Genomic DNA, 13,995 nt, shown 5'->3' with positions numbered 1-13,995 from the left:
AGAACAATCCAAGAAAAATAAGAGTGTGAAAACAAAATCAACCAACTAGGATAGGAGATTCAGGGATCCAGAGTCTTAAAGAAGAAGACTCTTTGAAAATTAAGCAAAGTGAAGCCAGTGAAGTTATAAAAGACCAAAATATAAAACAAAATGTAAAAAATGAAAAAAAAAGAGTTTTAAGTTTTATACACAAGAAATATAAATGATCTAAGATGATACTAAGATATTAGTAATTGGATAATACAAAGGAACGACTGAGGTAGAGCTGAGTATGATATGACTTTAAAAAGTAAAACCATGTAGGAAAAGGTAAAAACATAAAATATGCTATATAAATGAGATGCTAGAACAAAAACCAACAGTCATTAGATGGAGGAAAAGGGCTAGTAGTTCTGAAATCCTATTCACATTGGGAATGGGTTAAAGAGGAAACAATATATACAAGATTATATCAGCCTCCAAAATCTATAAAGAAATAAGAGGAGAAGGGAATAGATTAAGGCAGGTATAGAAGAGTATATAGATTAAGAGCTTTGGGTTAAGGAGTATAGATTAATGAGAAAGGAATAAAGAGAGAGGGAAAGGATAAGGGGAAAAGATAAGAGAGGATTACTTGGGACAGGATAGATTACATAATAGCAAAGCAAATTAGCAGCTAGAAGTAAAGTGGAAGAGTTAGCAGGGATAAGAAACCAGAGATACATAAAAACACAATAAAAATGATTAGGAGTAGAATTTATAAGGAAAAAAATGTAAGGGCTATAACAATTGATCTTAGACAAAGTCAAAGTTTAAAAAGATTCAATGGAGAGAAAAGTACATTATATGTCAGCTATATTAATAGTGTTTTAGATGTATATGTATATGTGTGTATGAATGTGCATATATATGTGCATGTATGAATGTGTATATGTAGATGTATGTAGGTGTGTGTATACACCTAATCTTCCTTTATCTATAGATACAATAGATTTATTATTCATACTCCCATAACTTTTGATATCATCCTTTATATCTAAACCTTTCATCTATTTTGACCTTATCACACTTTACAGTATGAGATGTTGATCTTTATCTAATTTCTGCCAAACTGCTTTCCAATTTTCCAAGCAAATATGGCAAAGTGAGTTACTATTGCAAAAATTTGGATCCTTGGGCTTATCAAATATCAGATTACTATGGTCATCTGTGTACCTAATCAATTTCAGTAATCCACCACTCTATCACTTTGTCAATACCAGATTGTTATGATGATGATTACCAATCTGAAATATATTTTGAAGTCTGGAACTGCTAAGCACCTTTCTTTCTTTTTTTTTTTTAAGTCCTCATTTTATTTTATTTTATTTTTTATTTAATAGCCTATTATTTACAGGTTATATGTATGGGTAACTTTATAGCATTAACAATTGCCAAACCTCTTGTTCCAATTTTTCACCTTTTACCCCCCACCCCCTCCCCTAGATATAAGCACCTTTCAATAACTTTTTTTTCATTAATTACCTTGACATTCTTAACCTTTTTTTTCCTTCCAGATATATTTTGTTACTATTTTTTCCTAGCTATATAAAAGAATTTTTTGGTACTATAATTAATATGGCATTGAATAAGTAAATTAACATAGGATTGTCGTTTTTTGTTAGACTGGCTCCATTCACCCATAGCCAATTAATAGTTTTCTAGTTGTTTAGATATGTTTTTACTTTGTAAAAATGGTTTGTAATTGTGTTCATATAAACCCTGGGCTGTCTTGGCAAGAAGACTCCCAGGTAATTTAAATTGTCTGAAGTTTAAATTGATTTTTTCATTCCATTTTCTTGCTGCTAGGTTTTGTTGGTTGATGATTTATATAGGTTTATTGTATATTCTACAGTTTTGCTAAATTTGTTATTTGTTTCAACTAGTTCTTTTAGATGAGTTTCTAGGTATACCATACATCATCTGAAAGAGTGATATTTTTGTTTCTTTGGTGCCTGTTTACATTTCTTTAATTTCTTTTGCTTGGTTTATTGCTATAGCTAACCTATCAAATAATAAGGCAATAATGGTAATCCATGCTTCACTTCTAATCTAATTGAGAACATTTTAAAGTTTGTATTGATTAGAGATAGTGTATGATCTTGGTTTTAGATAGATACTTATAATTTTAGAGAAAATTCCACTGATTCTTGGTTGTTTTTTTAACTAGAAGTAATCATATTTTGTCAAAGACATTTTAATGTATTCATTGGTATAATGATATCTTTATTGTTATTGTTATAAATTTGGTTAATTATTCTGATAGTTTTTCTGATATTGAACTAGTCATATAGTCTTTTCATAATGAATGACCTGTGTGATATGTTATTGTAATTGCCTTGCTAACATTTTATTTAAATTTTACATTGATATTCATTATAGAAATTGTCCTATAATTTTATTTCTGTTTTTGCTCTCCCTAATTTAGGTATCAAAACGATATTAGTGTCATAAATTTAAAAGGACTCCTTTATTTTTTGAAATGGCACATGTAGTATTGTGATTTAATGTTCAAAATTTTAAATATTTGTTAGAATTTACATGTAAATCATTCTGATCCAAGGAATGTTTTTCTCCTTAGGACATTCATTGATTTTGCTATTGTATTTTTTGTTTGTTTGTTTGTTTTGAGACAAGGTTATTTAAGTATTATATTTCTTCTGTCAATCTTTGCAGTTTGTGTTTTTGTAGATATTCTTTCATTTTAGAGTGTTATATTCAATGACATAAAATTGGACCAAATAATTCCTAAAAGTTGTTTTAATTTCATCTTTGTTGGTGGAATAGTTACTTTTAATTTTTGATATAACTAATTTATTTTTCCTTTTTTCATTTTAATATTAACCAATAGTTCTCTGTTTTTATCATTTCCTCCCCTAAACCTATAACCTAGTTTTCCTTATTAATTCAATATTTTTTCTTTTAATTATTTTCAGTTTTGTTAATCTCCTCTTTGATTTCAGGATTTTCATTTTGACATTTAATTGGAGATTTTTAATTTGCTCTTTTTCTAATTTATAGTTGTTGTTATTGTTGTTATTGCTGCATATTCAATTCATTTATCTACTTTTTCTCTTTTTTATTTATGTACATGTTAAAAAATAAACAATTTCTTCTAAGTATTTCTTTGACTAAATCCAACAAATCTGGGGATATTGTCTCATTGTTTAACTTTCTCTTTAATGAAATTATTGATTTTTTTTCTGTTATTTTTTCTTTCACTTCACTCATTCATTAAAATTAGATCATTTAATTTTCAATTATCTTTTATTATATGTTTCCATAGTCCATTTTGAAATATTTTTACTGCATTATAATCTGATAATTGTTCACTTAATAATTCAATTTTTTCCACATTTTCTGAATTTTTTTATTCCTTAATACATGGTAAAATTTTTTAAAGGTTCCTTGCACAGCTGACAAAATGGTATGTTCCTTTCTATTCCCAATGAGTTTTCTGTAGTGTTCTGGTTGGTTTTCTGGAGGTCTTTCCACCAGCCTTCATTTCAGCAGAGTAATCACCATGAGAATAGCAAGAGATAAAGTACAAAAATCTTTATTGTCTCCTTCACAGTCTTGTCCTCTTGCCTGGGGCCCGGGCTAGCTTTCTGGAGGACCTCCAGAATGTGTCTTGATTTCTGTGGGGGAGGCAGGAGAACCACCACTACAGTCTCTGGCTTGAAGTCTCCCTGAGTCTAGGAGCTTGTGCTCCAGCCTCCAGTCCTCTGTCTTCCCAGAGTCTGTTCCAGTTCCCTTCTAGGTCTGACTCTGGCCTCTTAAATATTCTATTACAATTAAATCATTCCAATATACTAGTATAAGCCAATCACTATATTACTAGGGAACCATTATTTGTTGTAAGATTAAATCAATCATACTGAACTAGAGAACTATTAACCACCGTGCTAAACTAAATAATAATTGTCTTATCAATTCCATTGAATTAACACTTTCTAAGAATATGTGTTTCAAATACAAGAGTTCTGGCCCATTACAGTTTTCTCCCGACACCTCTCATATCTAATGCTATTAAGATTCTGTTCATCAACTTGGCTTCTTTCTTATTTATTTTATGATTAAATTTGTCTAATTCTGAGAGGGGAAAGTTGAGGTCCCCAACTAATACAATTCTATTATCTCTTTTTTCCAATATTTCATTTAAGTTTTCCTTACATTTAGATGCTATGTAATTTAGTGCACATATTTTTAGCAATGGTAATACTTCATTGTCTATGATACCTTTTAGCAAGATGTAGTTTTCCTACTTATCTCTTTTAATTATATCTACTTTTTCTTTTGCCTTTTGTCTGAGATCATGATTGTTGTCCCTGTATCTTTTTTTTTTAATTTCAGCTGAAGTATATTAAATTCTGCTCCGGTCCTTTACTTTAAACTGGTGAATCTTTATATAAAGTGTGTTTCTTGCAAACAACTCGTCATTGAATTCTGTTTTCTAATCCATTCTGCTACCTGATTCTGTTTTATGGGTGAATTCATCACATTCACACTTACACTTATGATTACTAAATCTGCATTTCCTTCCATCCTATTTTCTTGTATTTATCATTCTCTTTTTATCCTATACTTCCTATAAAATCTTTTTTGCTTCTGACTACTGCCTTCTTTTATCTACCTTCCCTTTTATCACTCTCCCTTCCCTTATTCCTTCCTGCCTATTTTCCTATTGGACAAAATAGATTTCTATTATTAATTTTATACACACACACACACACACACACACACACACATATAGCTATTTAGATGTGAGGTAGAAGCACTATCCACTTCTTTTATATAAGATAATTTCCCCCATTCTTCTCCCTTCCTACTTCTCCCAGAGAACCCTTATCTCAGAGCCCTTTTTTGCCTATGCATTTTTTCCTTATTGTCCCAACATACTCATCTCACTTCCTTATCTTCTCTCTATGTAAAATTTTTCTAAATGATGTAATAATTATGAACTTATTTAGAACATATGTGTCATATTTCCATAAAAGGAGGCAAAAAGTTTAACCTTATTGAGTCCTTTATGATTTCTCTTTCATGTTTACCTTTGTGTTTCTCTTGAATCTTGCATCTGAAAATTAAATTTTCTCTTCAGTTCTAGTCTTTTCATCAGAAATACTTGAAATTCCTCTATTTCATTTAAATTTACCTGGTTTCCTTGAAACATTATACTCTATTTTTCTGGTTATGTTATTTTTGTTTATAATTCTAGCTCTTCTACCTTCTAGAATATTATATTCTGGAAGGTCTATTCTTCTTTAAATTAGTGATTGTTAATCTTATGTGACCATGACTGTACCTTCACAGTATCTGAATTGTTTCTTTCTTGCTGCTTTCAAGATGCTTGCTTGCATCTAAAGAGAAAAATATTTTCTCTTTTATCTAGGAGTTCTGAATTTGATATATTTCTGGAAATTTTCATTTTGGGATCTCTTTCAGCTTGTGATTGGTGGATTCTTTCCATTCCTATGTTACCTTCTGGTTCTGGAATATTGTTGTAGTTTTTCTTGATAATACTTCACTTAAGATATTTCATTTTTTCTTCCATATTTTCATTAATTTGACTTTGTTTTATTGTTTCTTAATGATTCATAGAGTCTTTAGTTTCTGCCTGTCCAATGTAATTTTGAAGGAATTATTTTCTTCAGTGAGTTTTTGTCCCTCTTTTTTCACTTCTATTTAAGGAGTTTTATTTTTGTGCTTCTTTTTTTTTTAATTGGCTAATATTGGTTAAATTGTTATTTTTGTTAACATCTCATATATCTTTTAAGAATCTGTTAATAGTATTTTCATAATATTTCCCTTTGCTTCCATTCTTCATCTATTTTTTCTCTACAACTCTTATTGTATTATGAAAATATTTTTTTAGAACTTCTAGGAATTTTTGTTGGATTTTTGTACAATTGAATTTTTTTCCCTTTGAAGCTTTGCTTGTAGTTTTTTGTTGTTCTGATTTTACTGTCTTCCTCTGAGTTTGTGTCTTGATCTTTCCTGTCACCATATCAGATTTTTTTTGGTCAGTTTTTTTTATTTCATTTTCTACTCTATTTCTTGATTTAGAATTTTATGTTCCTGGCATGAAGTAAAGGGGTGCTGTCTTGAGCTTCATGATTTTTCACATTATTGTTTTTAGAACTAATTCTAGGAGTTTGAAAGTTTTCAGTGCTTTCAAGATGGTGTCATCTGGGGAGAGGTGTGGTTCACCATTTTACTAGTCTGCATTCTGGTCCTTACCCTGGAAGGGACATTGATCCTTTGGTATTGCATTCAGTGCTGTTCCTCAGCAACCCTGAGTGTTAGGGCCAGAAGTTTTACTACCTCATACTTTCCACTCCCTCTTAAACAAAAGTGTCCTCTCTGCCCTTGAACAATAACCGAGAAGTTGGTATAGGCAATAGAATTGCCAAATACCTGCCCCTTTGGTCTTTTGCTCCCTTGACTGAAAGTGCTCTTCTCTGCCCTTAAACCTGACAGTATAGTATAAGCAATAGAGTTTTCAAATAGCATCAAGTGTCTAGCACTAGCACAGATGTCTCTTTCTGACCAGTTTCCATATTCCCTTAACATTTCTGGCTTGCCTAAATGATGAACACCTACTTTGTTTACAGTTCTGTTATCCCAGTAGTGTTAATAGGAATATTTTGTCTTACAATAATCATACTTGGACCTGGAGAAAATTTGAAAAAAGAAATATATGTCCTTCCTTTTACTGCTGATGGGAAAGACTACTAGTATGGAATATTTTATATATTTTCATATGTAATTGGTCTGTTTTGTTTTTGTTATTGCTGTTGTTTTATTTAAATTATTTTCCCTACCTTTAAAAAAATTTACAAGTAAATGTTCACTGACTTTAAGTGCATAGTTTAGTTACATTATCACAAGTAAGTATTGATGGTTTAACAGGACCTTGTTCCTATTGCATCTATGAGAAAAATATGTTCTACATTCAAGATATCCAACTTATAAATGAATTTTGGGGACTTCCTTCATTATCCACTAAGGATGTCAAAAAATATTGATGTTTAAAGTGTTAAGAAAACATACAAGACCACCTTATTTAACGTATTATCCTGCTCTCATTCTCTGAAAATGAATCTTTATAATAGAAGGTTTATTACACCATTTGAGAAATTTTTAAAGTTTTTCACCCTTTCACTACAAGCCATAGTCTTTTTTCATTCTACATGGACCTTCCCAGAAGTTTTCTAGAATTGGAGATGAAAGTATTTCCAGTTATGTTTTATCATTTTATTATGGCCTGAAAATAATTGAGAGTTATTGCTCTTTGAAAACCTTAATGTTTCTCTATGTTTTGTGTATAGCTGTATGAAATAAGGAACAATCAAAGAAACTGCTTGATAGCCTTCTTTTCAAGAAGAACTAAATGCTTAGAAGTCTTGTGAGAAAGCTGCCCTATTATATATCTATTTTTATATATTCTTCTATGTCCTAATTCATTCTATTCCAGTTTGCTTTAAAATATTCATTGGAAAGAAAAAAGAAAAAAAACTTAATTGAGCCTATTTGTTGGAAAGTCCTTTAAGTTTTTGCAGGATTTTGCAGGAGATCAATCTTTAAAACTCCAGGTCATTGGTTACAGAAGATTACAAAGAAGGTATAACCAAAAAGCTTCTAGAAAGACGGGCAGGAAAATGCCCAGACACTAAAAAAAGTCTCTCCCAGAAAATAACAGTTTATATTTATATAGCTGCTTAGGGTTTGCAAGAACACTTTATATGTTTGATCTCATTTGTTCTTCACAACAACCCTGGAGGAGAAGTGCACTACTATTAACCCTCATTTTACAGATGAATTGTCTTTTAGTCACTGAGATTCTTCAAACTTTGAGCCCTTCTGGATTCCAGCTTTCAAAGGGAAAAGGTCAACCCTACTTTATATTTTGAAGGATAATATTCTAAACTATCATGGGAGGAGTTGACATTCTCCATCATGTTTCTATCTCCAGCTTCTTACACTATAGACATCATCTATTTCTCTTGACTGAGTTGAATTACCTTGCTCCTAATGGAAGAGATCTTTCACTCAGTATAGTCTGGGATATATTCTATGTATATCTATGATTTCTGTTTTGCTACAATTTTGATAAATGGGTTTTCTTGGCTAAATGTGTTACATGTTTGTTGTGAAACCGGTATTTGATGGGAAAACAGTCAAATATTATTTATAAAACGTGCAGTTCTGATTTCTCTCAATAATGAATAATAATCAGAAGCTATATTGAACCTTTAAACTACATCCCCTAGACTAACAATATTGAAAGGAGTAGATGGATTTGATTGTAGCCCAATATCCTGTTTCTCTAAAGAAAGTAGAATAATCTCTGACCCAACTTCCTGGTAGTGCTCTTAGGAGGAATAAAACAAGAGTGGAAGAAGAAGTCAGAAGTATCTATTTAACCTTCATTTGATCTAGGACACTCCCAAGCTACATGTAAGGACAACCCTTGATATATCTAAGGCCCTTACCACACATTAATTAAACTTACACTTGTCAATTCATGCCAATTTATTTAAATGTACAAATTATACCCTCTTAAAAGCAATCATCACTCTGCATTATAGAGGTTCTAATAGTTATTTTTTTTATGGGTCTAAACTAGGTGCCCAGTTGAAGGCCATACAACTCCTCCTGTCTTTTTTTTTTTTTTTTAAGTCTCCAAATTTTATCAACTAAAGAATTCTTCCCTTAGGCCTCAAGGACTTGCTCAAATCTCAAAAGTGAGAACACAGGAGCTAGATACTACTTAGAAACAAGCAGATAACTGCTTTCTCCTATGATTTTTAATATCTTGAACTAAAAAATGTTGCCACATACTTAGATGAATAGTTTACTTCTAACTTACTAAAAATATTGTTTACAATATTTATTCATTATAGAACTTCATGTCAGAAGGATGATGTGATCATCAGAATTGTTTTAACAATACAAACATGGTGCTTATCTTATTTTTGAAAAAATAAATTTAAACAACTTACTCAAGATAGTTCAGTGACAAAAAAGGAGATGAAACACAATGGAATCAGTCACTCAAAGTTGTCGGACCATGTTATTAAAATAATCAAATCTACTCTCATATATCATCAGTTATTATTAAATCCAGAAAAAAATATTCCCATTTTACTGAGATTAAAACTGATTTTCATTACACTATATGATTTCCCATGTGTACAATAAATAGGTGGGACTAGACAAATCCCAAGTTCTCCTTTAGTTCTACCATTTCATGATTCTAAATAGAGCACTTAAAGGCAGTAATGCCTAGTGCTGAGCTTTCAGCTCTAGATTTGGCAGGAGTCTTGGGACAGCTGTAAATAGGCTCACCAGCTCTGAGCTTGAATCAGCCAAGTAATTAAAAGCTTACACTGTCAGCAGTAGCTGGCTTACCCTGCACCTGGTCACCAAAGCTCCAAAAAGGCATCCCTGCCCAGGAAGGTGCCCGATTCCAAGAGAAGCAGCAGAGTGAGTGTTAATTAGCTCTGGTGGGATACCATCCTCTTGTTTAAATAGAGGAAAAAGTTCCTAAGAAAAACTGTGCCTGCTGTGGTTTCTTTAATTTTGATCTAGTTTCACTCCTGCCATATGTTATTCTGTTCTACAGTATTATAATAAAGAGTCCAATTTTTGTAGAAAGCAAGTCATTTAATTTCTGATTTACACCTAACTAGGGGAAATAATTTCCCAGCATTCTATTCTTCAAGCTCATCACCTTTACTTAGAAAGTAAATTCTTAAATTATAGGGCTACACCCAAAAGGAACTACTCAAATTAAAGAGAGGGTATGTCCTAATTTAACCATTTTTTTTAACAACTCAGAAATCAAAGCTTTGCATCAATCTGTTGTATACAAAGTTTTCACTTCTAAGTTTTCAGTTCAAATACAGAGCCCAGTTAATAATGAAACCAATTTCTTAGGATGGTAATGCATTTCTCTAAATAATTGGAGACTGAACAGAGGATTTCAAAAGAAAAGAAATATCAATTTAAACAATTTATTTTTTGCCTAGAAAATAAATAAAATAATTAATGATTCATATTCTTTCTTTGTACTTTTTGACCCACTCCCATATAGCACACATACACACACAACACACACACACACAACCCAAAGAAGTTAAGATTTTTTTTCTCTGGCTCTCCAGAATATACAAGGGCAGAAGAGGTACATGAGAGTGAGGGTAAGGATGGTGACAAAGAATTTAACTCTTATTCTGTTTTTTCTATGTAAGGTGCACAGATTTACCTGTATAGCTGTTAGAACTATTACTTGGAGATAGCATGCATCAATATGACAACTGCAGTTCTAAGAATACTGGATACATCACAGTATTTCTTCTCCCTCACAGTTGTTTTCTGCCTTGTAGACACAAGCTTAAGTGCATAGAGATAGCTGTTCTTTAATCTACCAAGAAGCAATAGGGATAATCACCATTCATAGTGGGTTTCAGTGATGTTTACTTGACAAGCAAGTAAGGTCCCTTTCCACAGACCTGACAAGGGAAAAAATAGTATTGCTGGAACATAGTAAAAACCTGTCAATCAAGGGATTATAAGAAATAGAATGGGTGCCGTAGGAACATATAAATAATAGAGCAATAGTGGTATAACACAAGTCATAGCCAACTATGAGTTAAAATATCAAAGTCAGTTCAATTTTAGAAATTTTTATTAACACCTTACTGGATAGGAGTAGGAATAAAAAGAAGAATTTAAAAAACTAGATTTAAATTCTTCCTCACAAATACTATGTTGGAGTGACCTGGGGCAAATTATTTAATCTCTATTTCCCCTAAAATTTTCTAAGACAATAAATATAAAATTGATAAGAAATGTATTGACCTTCATTGATAGAGTAGTTGAAAAGCTTCCTCATAAGGTTTTACTCTACAGTGATGAAATCACAGTAAAAATAAAATGAACATTAAGAAAAAAAGAAAAGAATAAGGGAAGGAAGGAAGGAAGGAAAGAAAGAAAGAAAGGAGGAAAAACAAGATATGGTATGTGAAACAGAGAATATAGAAAATAAAAATATGGTCCTTACATTCAAGATGGGAATGATTTATGTTGAGATTCATACAAATAAATACTATATTAGTTGGTGTAAGAGAAATCATTTGGAAAGATGGAAGAGAGATCAAAACTGGTGAGATTAATGGAGGGAGGATGTCCTTCACTTGTGAGAGATCAAGGAAAGTATCCTAGAGAATAAGGCATCAGAGTTAAACATGGAAGAAAAGAAAAATTTCAAGGAAAAGCTAAGATGACAAAATAAAGGGACATTTCTGTGCTCTCCTCTAACGCCCTTCAAATACGGTTAAATGATACTCAAACAAATTCTAGAGTGACAGAACCCACATAGAGACAGAATGATACAATTTTCCAGCATAAAACAACTGAGACAACTTTGAAAATTGGAAGGAAATGTATGTTGCATTATTGTGAGAAAGGAATTCAGTCCAGTGCCACCAATGCCAGCAAACTAAGAGCAGTACCTGAATCAGTAACAGCCATGGCAGTTTCAGACCTCTCAGACCACAAACAACAAAGATAATTTAGATCAGCAAGAAAGGTCTATTGCACCTTGGAGAGAGTGGAGCACAGTCCAGTCCAGTCTCTACCAACATAGCTCTCAAACCAGCAGCAGGCCTTGAGAGCCCTTAAAACAGCAGCAGAATCTATTTCTGGAGCTCTCGGCCCACATATGATAAGAGGCTCCAATAATTGCTGAGAAGATTATAGGGATCTCTTTGCAAGCACTGAGGCAGAACTCTACAATTTTTCCCCCATACTCAGATCCAGATTACAATTCAGGTGGGATGGAGGTCCCAGAGTGAAGAGGAACATTATCACATCAGAGTTTACAGCCACAGAAGAGCTGGGACCCTGCCTGGGGTCCCAGGCCTGAAAATCCAGAGAATAAGAGAGTGCTTGTGGTCACTCACAGACCAGAGTACATGTCAGGAGAGGAATAAACATCTCTCCTTAGATAATACCTTGGAAGAACTGAAAATTTATGGAGCCCTAGAAGTATCTCTTAAAACAGATACACAAAACTGCTGAAATTTGGAACAGTGTTTTCTCTTTTGAAAGTACCATCCTATTTTTACAAAGAGTTAAAAGTCAAGTAATGGGCTGGGGAAATAAGCCAAAAAAAAAAAAAAACAGAGAAAATACAATCTGATCAAAAAAAGTTATTTTGGTGACAATGAAGATCAAAACATGGCAAAGTCAAATATCCAAAGCTTCCAAGAAAAAAATCTGAATTCATCCCAGGCCATGAAAGAGGTCAGGTAATAGTATAATAATATAGGTTTTAGTATAATTATATAATTTGCACTGGATTATAACATATTTCTATAATTATTGGCAAAATCATATTTATATGATAAAAATAATAATAATAATGAGACACATTTCACACATTTGAGAAAATAATCTTTAATGAACATTTCTAGTCATTAACATCCATAAATGGTTCCCCATGGTCTAAAGTATATACTTAAATTCCTTAGCCTCAGATTTGAGAACCTCCCCAATTTGAGTCCTTCTTCTCCTTTCTATTATTTTATATCATTTTTTATGCATTTTGTTACAGACTATCATATCTTAACCACCTTTGCGAGCTTGTTTGCTGCTTGAAATAGATTCTCCATACATAGTTACTTCTTGAAATCTTTTCTTTGTTTAACGATATGTTTAGCCTTTAAATTCTCCCCTATTACATATAAAAGCAATTTTCAATTTGTTTTTAATACTTTCAGTTCCAAATTCTCTCACTCCCTCCCCACCCCCAATCTCACATCATCCCCACCCCCCCATTGAGAAGGTAAGCAATTTGATATAGGTTGTGTATCTGTAGTCTTGCAAAACATTTCCATGACAGTCATGTTATAAAAGAAAACGTAGATTCCATCTCCCAAAAAAAAACCTTCCAGAAAAATAATGCAAAGAAAAACTATGCATCCATCTTTATTCAGACACCACCAGTTCTTTCTGTAAGGATGGGTAGTATTTTTCATCATAAGTCCTTCAGAGTTGTCTTGGATCATTGTATTGCTGAGAACACTTAAGTTCTTCACAGCTGATCATTTTACCATATTGCTATTATTTTGTGCATAATACATTTCACTTTGCATCAGTCTGTCAGGGTCAAAGAAAGGTCAGGACAATGCAAACAGGATGTAAGCTTTGAGATCCCCTGACGTGATTGGCTATGAGTAAGCAGGGACCACCTTCATGGATGGGAACCTCGACCACTCTGGTAGGAACCCTAAACATTCTGAAGTCCCATCAGAAATAGGAAGTGTCTCTGTCTCTGATTGGCTGTGATCTCATGGACCCAATATAAGCTTAGTGGGGGAGGAGCTAGACCCTTTTCACCTGGAGCTCTGCTAAGAGAAGGAACTAAGAGAGTGCAGGAGGTCTTAGAGTAGGATGTAACCCACTGGAATAAAGTTCCTGAGCTTGCCTGCAACCCCTCTCAAGTACTCTGTTGTGTTTTAATTGAGTTCCTAAGAGATAGCAGCCAGAGGGCCTCTGATGATCTCAGAAAGAGGTAAACTTTCTAATACTTACTAGAGATTTCTCTGAAGCCCTGGGAATTAGGAGAGACTGGAAGTAGCAAATGCAAAGACAGTACATTTGCATCAATCCATGTAAGTCTGGTTTTTCTGAGAACATCCTGTTCATCATTTTCTACAATACAACAGCATTCCTTTATAATCACATATCATAATTTATTCAGTTGTTCTCCAATTAATGGGCATCTTTCAACCTCCAACTCCTTGATCCCAGAAAAGAACTGTGACAAATACTGTCCTTATAGATCCGTTTTTCTTGTTTTTGTTTTTTAGCTCTTTTGGAATACAGATTTAGTAGTGGTATTGATTGTTAGGTCAAAGGTCCCTTTGGGCATAGTACCATATTGCTCTACAGATTGGTTGAATCAGT

This window comes from Sarcophilus harrisii, chromosome 1 (genome assembly GCF_902635505.1).
Source record: "Sarcophilus harrisii chromosome 1, mSarHar1.11, whole genome shotgun sequence".
Taxonomy (NCBI): domain Eukaryota; kingdom Metazoa; phylum Chordata; class Mammalia; order Dasyuromorphia; family Dasyuridae; genus Sarcophilus; species Sarcophilus harrisii.
This window is presented reverse-complemented; position numbering follows the sequence as displayed.